At 37.3% G+C, this 7791-nt stretch overlaps 1 long non-coding RNA gene across 2 annotated transcripts; it reads right to left on the minus strand.

The window, feature by feature from the left end:
* Nucleotides 1–2394: 2394 nt before the first annotated feature.
* Nucleotides 2395–7427, minus strand: LOC145903634 (uncharacterized). 2 transcript variants are annotated; one of them, XR_014402668.1, is made up of 6 exons: nucleotides 7321–7427; nucleotides 4098–4285; nucleotides 3785–3956; nucleotides 3135–3309; nucleotides 2947–3079; nucleotides 2395–2534 (listed from the first exon to the last, which is right to left on the minus strand). It is a non-coding gene; the product is annotated as an uncharacterized LOC145903634 (long non-coding RNA). The 2 variants fall into 2 exon arrangements; XR_014402667.1 differs by lacking the exon at nucleotides 2395–2534 and having other exon boundaries at nucleotides 2701–3079.
* Nucleotides 7428–7791: the final 364 nt, after the last annotated feature.

Below are 7791 nucleotides of genomic sequence, written 5' to 3' on the forward strand. Positions count from 1 at the left end.
CAACATTTCTAGTTATAACTATATTGCGAAAAATGCATTAGTGGTTGATTGTGGCGAATTTAATAAATCATTTATGACGCGAACTCGTAGGCAACGCCACTGTCGGACGAAAAGTAGTACTATGACTGAATAACAGTGTTGTGTTGCAAAAACAGCTAATTTGGTCGTTTTTTTCTCGGCGGTCTTTGCCAGCCTCAAAATTCAATTAACCTACTTCTATCTTTCGCCGTGAGTGGACAAAACGACAATGCTAAATTGACGGTTTGTCTCTGTCGTGTTTTCAAAAGTTCGTGTATCACGTTAGCGATCATAAATGCTTCAACAACAAGAACACCCTGTCCCAGTAACTGTTGTATTATTACACAACTAAATAAGACATAATAGGTCGAAACACCGGCCATCTGTCTGCAGCTCAAATTAACATCAAAATTCGTTTGTTGCACTTGTTCGCTTGTTGTCCCCTGTTTAATGCAATACTATACTGAACCAGTTTTACTATGTTTTCCATTCCTATTTCCGTCGCAGCGGTAAAATGCGACTTTGATCAGCTGTATCTCAGAAACCATATCAAGCTACTTTTTTCGCAAAAAATGTTTTAAAGTTATGAACATCTCTTAGTTTAATTATTTACATGTTTAATTTTTCCGTGTCACATGCACTTTAATCAAACCTAAACGACACTTCGACACACACGACAAGCCTGTCGTGCGTAGATCAATCAAATCATGTATATTTTGTGCACAAAGTAACTACGCCGATGAACCAAGCCAAATTTCCTGTCATTTTCTTTCATTCGTTGACCATCGGACTCATTTTAATTCAAGGTAATCAATAAAAGTCTCGACACGGCGTCATTTTATTTAAGTGCTGGCAATCATCAAGACAAATGATTTTGAATTCTTTTTGTTTTAAAGAAAAAATCAATTTTTTGTCATGAGAAAAAATCGCAATAGTCCGGGCGATCAAAACAAAAGCTTTCACACAAAAAAGATACAAATTGCATCGTTTGAGACAACAGGATGTTTGAAAAATAATGTCGATGCCGGTCTATTACAATTAGAAACAAAGACACATGTTCTCACAGGGTTCAGCCGATGTGATTTCCCAACCGCTTGAAATCGCTTCGACCCGATAAACCTTTCTCATACGGATTTGTCCCCACACATAAATGTTTTGCGAGCATCGCCATAGCGTTTCGGGATGATTCGGTTTCAAGCGCTTGGTACTGGTTTACGGTTACAACTTGTTGGTGCTGTGGGGTTGGGTTTCTGAGGTCCCGCACCTGGTAGATGTAAAGATTTTTGTCATTACAAAAACAAACATGGAGATTTCCACAGCCGCGGTAACCCATGTTTTTGTTGCTCGAATTACCGATTCACTTACTTGTACCCAGTATATCCGGATTTCAATACGTAGCAACGTTTGTCTGTTACACTGTTACCTTCCCAACGCAAGTCACCATAAGCAATGAATCAAATAAACTTTTGACTACAAACTAGATACAAACATAAATCTACGAAAAGCTAAGGGTACTGCGTTAGTGTTTTAATTCTTGCAAACCGCTGTTTGGATGCTAGTTTGTTGTTATTTTTATGTTATGTTGTTGGAAAGGAACGTACAACTGCATAAAGCTGGTGTAACAAAATTTTTGATTCCAACCTCACGTATTCATGTTCATTGTATGTAGAAATTTGGATGCTTATATCTCGTGATTTGTTTGGTGCATGATATTTACATTTCAGTGTTTTGTGTAATGAGTTAGTGCTGCGGAAACCCTCATCCCTTGTTGTATTTTGCCCTGGGCACGAATCCTGATCACGTTTTCTGCTTCGTTTGGGTTGAGCGCCGTGACCAGCGTTGTCAATTTCCCGAAACATTTTTTACGCATTTTAATATTCTTGCACGCCACCCAACGGTTATTTGTCAGGTGGTTGGCTGCCTACTAAGCGTCAGTACAGTGCTTGTTTAACAATTCGTATGTTTTCTCACATATCGGTAAACCATCAAAACGCATGGCGCTCATCAGGAGAAAATGTTTGATGACTTGACTTTTTTTAACCTAATGCTAATTTTTTAATCGGTGTCATTTGTTAAATGTCTTTTGGTGCACTTTCTATCTAAGTAATGTTTTTCTGTTTAGATTTTCGCAAAATAACAAGACTCAAAATTCTGCCACCAAAAACCAATTTGTTAAAGCATTTTGATGAACACGTTCCAAAAATTAATACATTTAAAATCAACACTACGGAAATACAACTACTACCAAAGTTAGCAAATGCACCATGAACCTGTGGTAGGACTGTCTTTGACGATGACGAAGCTAGTACAAAAATTTCATAAAAGCACACATGATTTCCCAAAATTTGTTGTCAACACATGAAAAGAACAATTACACGACAAAAACAAAAACGTGTCAAGCCTTTTCGACACCTGCAGGATACGAGGCATCACCAGCAATGTTGCAGTTGTTTCCACGATGTCTTGCAATCTTTTTGTATCCAGAATGTGAATTATCACCATCTTCGATCCCCCAACTGAAAAAATCGTAGAGAAGTAATACGCGTTGTGCATTCGTATAATTTAATAGAGCAGTGTGTTTCAACATTTGAGCCAAAGCATTTACTTCTTTGAAAAGCAATGTGGTACGCCATCAAAACAAAATGTTAAAAAATGAATGCAACCTGTATTCATACTATAAAGTTATACCCAACAAATATTCATTACGATTACAGCATGGAACATTAGTTGCGCGTAATGATTGATTTGTTTTTTAGGCCAAACAGTTGAAATTGAATAACTTTCCACGCACACCAGGCAATAACTCACGGCACATAAATGTGCCTCTCCACAGTGGCTAAAAACACTGCAAAAGTTATTTAGTTTTACTTTATTGTGGAGGACTCATTTATTGACATAGCGTGACTTACGATAAAACAATTTCTGTACCTATCTTTGACAATCCAATACTTGTCTTCTCCTTCTGGTTTGGAAGAATCTCTTCCATATCCGACAACCAACACTGCGTGCGCCAGAGAGTTTTCATTTGACTCGTCATATTTACCAGAGTCATAGAAAATATCTGAGTTGCAAGTGATGTTACAGTGGAGAATTAAATACAATTAGTAAAGCGTTACCTTTGTAATTTGTGTGGTTCACATATTTGGACTTGTCAGAAACCAACAAACTTGCAGCAACCGGACCAACTTGTGAAACAACTGTTTCCAATTCTTCCTCGTTTCCATAAGGAATCGATTCCCATCCTTGAATTTCCACCTTGGGTTTGAGGGAAATGTCGGCAAATTGCTGTTTCTGTTTTCAAACGGGAAGGTTGAAAATGCGTTACAAAGTATTCGTGGCATTACTCCTCCTCCCTGTTTCACTCATGTCATTTCCATTTGAACAAATACATAGAAACACATTAGGTTTACCAGAAAAATATGTTTTATTGCCTCCACGTACTCATTTTCCCAGTGTACATCCCAAATTGGTTTAGAGATGGTCAATGACAGTCTATGTGTATTCTGCACAGTTGGGACTTAAGTCGATTAAGTCAAGGTTGTTGTTTTTCACAACCACACATGCTACCATCTGGTGCGCATTATGGAGTTATACCAGCGAAATTTATATGGGGTAACTGACTCTTTTCTGTGCGTCTATTGTTTGTGTTGTCTGGCTGTGGTAAAGTGCTGTAATGTGACACTTTTCTACACAAACCCGCAAACGGTTTGCTATAATTGCTATAGGGAGATACTTGCAAAAAATTTAAATAATTTTGCAACGACACCTTTCCAACGTAAGGATATTCCGCCTCTGTGCACAATCCATTCTTCTTAATGTATTTATCACCTCCTGGTAAGCCGTCAATCACCTCCTGGTAAGCCGTCAATCAATTGTTGTTTTGAAAGTTCAATCAAGTTATTATTTAAAATTTTGTTGTGCGATTCGACAGCTGCCACCTGAAAAGTTTACTTAATTTGTTATTGTTCTGCTGCCCGTTGTATCCAAGAAGGACGACGTGTATTTGCATTTGGCTGCCACCTAAAAGTTTACTGATACATGAAAGAATTGTTTCTTCAACGAAAAAAATTCTAACTTACTGCGCTAAATATCCAGCAAGACGAGATCTGCCCTTGATTTTTCATCGTCGTCACACAACCTTCATCGCGCCAATCTTTATTTTCTGGAAGATTTTTACTTCGAGCAACAACGGTTTTTGTTCCGAACATTTTCTTTGATACGAAATTGTCGAATTTAATCCATTCATCCAAGACAATTCCTTAACCTCCTAAGTCATAAGATAAAGTAGTAAAAACCCTTGACACACAAAATTACACAAAAAGCATGTCATGCTGCCGCTTCTAACTTTGTCACTAAATCTATTTTTAGCGATAGTCGATAAGTTTGATCCATGGATTTGTTGCTTTATTTATTTTATCTAAATTATTTTCCTAAATGGTTTGCCGAATTTTCTCTACATGGACGGTGAAATCTTTGTCTAAAAATAGACAAAGCTGTACAGACCGGAAAACAACTTGAAGTGACTGAAACCTCTATTTCTATACAAAACATTTTTGTGAAATTAATTTTAAGTTGCTGTACTTGGATTTCCATTCTGGCCAAGTTAAATAAGTGAAGAAACAATCCTTGGTTCCGCTATGTATTTTTCTAAATCTACTGAAAACTTGCTTTTTAAAAGTTCGTTCCGTTCCAGTATTCCTACGTAGTAAACACAGCTGTCACGTTTTGTTCGCTACGAGTTTTAACCGCGAAATAAAACGCACGACTTCAACGTCAAAAACCCTAAAACATCTTTGTCAGGAGCCCCACATAAAATAACTTGGAGGACAAAATACATAAAATCGAATAAAAACAAGCTATATTGTCTTACGAGATCCAAGCTAGTGTGGGCGAACGATTTTTTTTTAATTATGTTATCCCTAACGTACAACACACAAAAAAATTGCAAAACGATCACCAATTAACTGGTCAAACACCATACAAATTATTCACGTTTTTGAGAAACGAATGAATCACGTTCACGCCAAGGGGGAAAAACCATTGTGTGGGACAACGAAACAGAAATCATTCTCATGGAAAGTCTGGGATTTGTACCGATTTTAATTGTTTCCCGTTAATCAGCACTAGATTACTGACAGATACAGAGATTTCAAATAAAATTATAGGGGACGGAAAGTAGTTTGGCACGCGGTTGAGTGTGATGTACCGTAGCGAAATAAGTAAAATCGAATGAATCGCTGAAGTCATTCTGATGGGAAACGTCGGATTTGCTGCAAGTAGTTTGTATGTATTAACCCACCAGTTTGATTTTGGTTTAAATAGTTAGACGTACTGTGTTTTATAGACAGAACAAACATGTTTGTATCTTATAAATCATCTCGCGAAATAGTGATCATTGATGCGGAACGCATTATTCGAAAAAACATATTCGAATTCTGCCCTGTTTTTTCGCTTGTTTTGATCGTGTTGTTCACACTGGTTCAGGCAACAGTCGAATTATTTTTTAAAAAAAGGGTACTATGGTTGGAAGCTGTTTTAGTAGGGGTGATTGCATTTTTGGATATAACTACTCGAAAACATGGAGTTATTAAAGTGGAAAAGCGATAATTGTGTTGAGTATGAATTTTCATATAATTTTTGTGTTTTAATTTGTCGTCTAGCGTTTTTTTAAAAAAAAGTTAACTAAACTTGAGTAATCAAAAATCGAAAATTGTTAAATATTGAGCATGGCAGTTAAAGGGATTAATGCCCACTGCCTATATTTCTTTTTACACATAAACTACTATTTTCTTCGATGTATATTTTTGGAATGGAAAGGTCAGGTCTCTCACCTCAGTTTCGATCCTACGTCAAACGTTAATTATCCGTGCAGAAATCACCTTTTCATAGGCCTCTTTTTCGTTATAAAGAATTGTTTAAACTAAACGGGCGTAAAACACAGCATCAAACCTTCTACTTGTTTATTGGACGAGTATCAACTATTTTCCTCTCTCTGCCTTTTTTTTCAATTATATTTGTTTAGTTAATAAAGTGGACATTCATACTACAAGTATAACGTCTTGCGTGAAGAATTCTTGACGTTTCCGCTAGACAGTTGTTTTGTGGTAAATTGTGCAACTCATTCGTGGCAGATTGGTTGAATGGATTATAGTTTAAAGTTTTCCATGGGCATTTCTTTTTGATTTGTTGTATACTGAGATCACTTACGTTGTTTACATTGAAATTTAGCGCTGTTATTAGCATTTGTGCTGACAATAATTAAACGCCAAATAAACTTTACAGTTGCTTGTGTCAAAAAAGTTACAGCCATACCAGATCAAATCGACTTGAATCTGTAATGTTCTTTTATAAACACAATTAAAGAACACAAACTTACCCAATAAGACCCTTTGACTACCTGTTATGAAATTAAGACATGACTTGTGTTTGAGGACATGTGCCAACGGCGGTACGCAAGTTGCCCTGAGCCTTGCGCGCTCTACGCTTGCGTGAGTGATTGACTGTGTGGTGCCGTGCACGTGTTCTGTTAGTGTGTTTTTTTGTTCTTGTCCAGGCGTATGTACTGTTTTCTTTTGACCATTATGTTTTGCAGTTGCTCCTAAGTTACAGTGTCTCAAAGCCGCATGTACGTCCAAATAAACGATTAATGTCATAACAGATTACAATGTATTCTCACAGATCTTGGCTTTTGATCCCATAGATCACAACTTGTGGTTTCACAGATTAGTCCAGATCTCGGTTTGGGTCTCAGACCGAACTGAGGTCCAAGAACAGACATCGGTGACGGGTCCTGCAGCTATCATGGTGTACAGACTGATATTTCTTGACTGATTTAATGTTGGGTTCGCGGCAATGGAAGCCTCTCAAAAACATTCATTCGCGTCCTTTCATTTAGTGATTGAAACGCAAAATCCTTCAAGTTTTTTGGTGAACGCTTTATTTTTTTTGTTGTAACGGAGTTCCGTACTGTTTTGCTACGAAAGCTGACTTTTATGAGCCATATTCTTCCGTTTGCAAAGCACAAAACTAAGCTCACTTCCACGCTTAACGTTATTGGAGGTGAAAAGTCGCAACTGAACAGCTATTTAGATAATGTTTTCAGTGAGTTACATCAAATCGGTTCGGATTCTTCGGCTGTTCATTTGTTTGAACCACGGCCAAGCGAAATAACTAGTGAAGGCGTCAGAAAGACGGGGTGCAAATGTAAAAGAGTAGAAAACGGTTTCAAAAGACCAAGTTTAAACAAAAAATAAATGTTTCGGATCATTACAAGCCGAATTCCCGACAAAAGATTCCACTTACCTTTGTTATATTTTGTTGTAGTTCAAGAGATGATCCCAAACACAGTATATATCAAATTGGTTTTAAAGTCAGCAGCAGGTTTTGTAAAGCGATGATCAACGTTGCTGTGGTAATCTTGTCTGATGCCTACATCAATGTGAGCCTGTGTGTAACTTAATAGGTCCATGAAAGAGGGTATTGTTGTATGGCGAGACTGGTCTTTTGTTGCTAAATAGAATGACGACCACACGGAACGGTAGGTCTCGCGAAATAAAAGGAACACACATATGCCAGAGCAACCTGCGGAGACAAAATATATAACTACAGCATTTCGTTAAAACGAAAACAAAGAAAATTTCAGATGTATGAAACTTTTTTTCATGATGAACTGTCTTAGCTGGCACAGGCAGAAGCACAACATCTGATTTTGCCGTTTGAAATATTTTTTCAGTGCAATGGGATGACTCAATTTTTCACCTGGCAAGCAATTTT

Source organism: Ascidia mentula, chromosome 5 (assembly GCF_947561715.1).
Source record: "Ascidia mentula chromosome 5, kaAscMent1.1, whole genome shotgun sequence".
Classification (NCBI taxonomy): domain Eukaryota; kingdom Metazoa; phylum Chordata; class Ascidiacea; order Phlebobranchia; family Ascidiidae; genus Ascidia; species Ascidia mentula.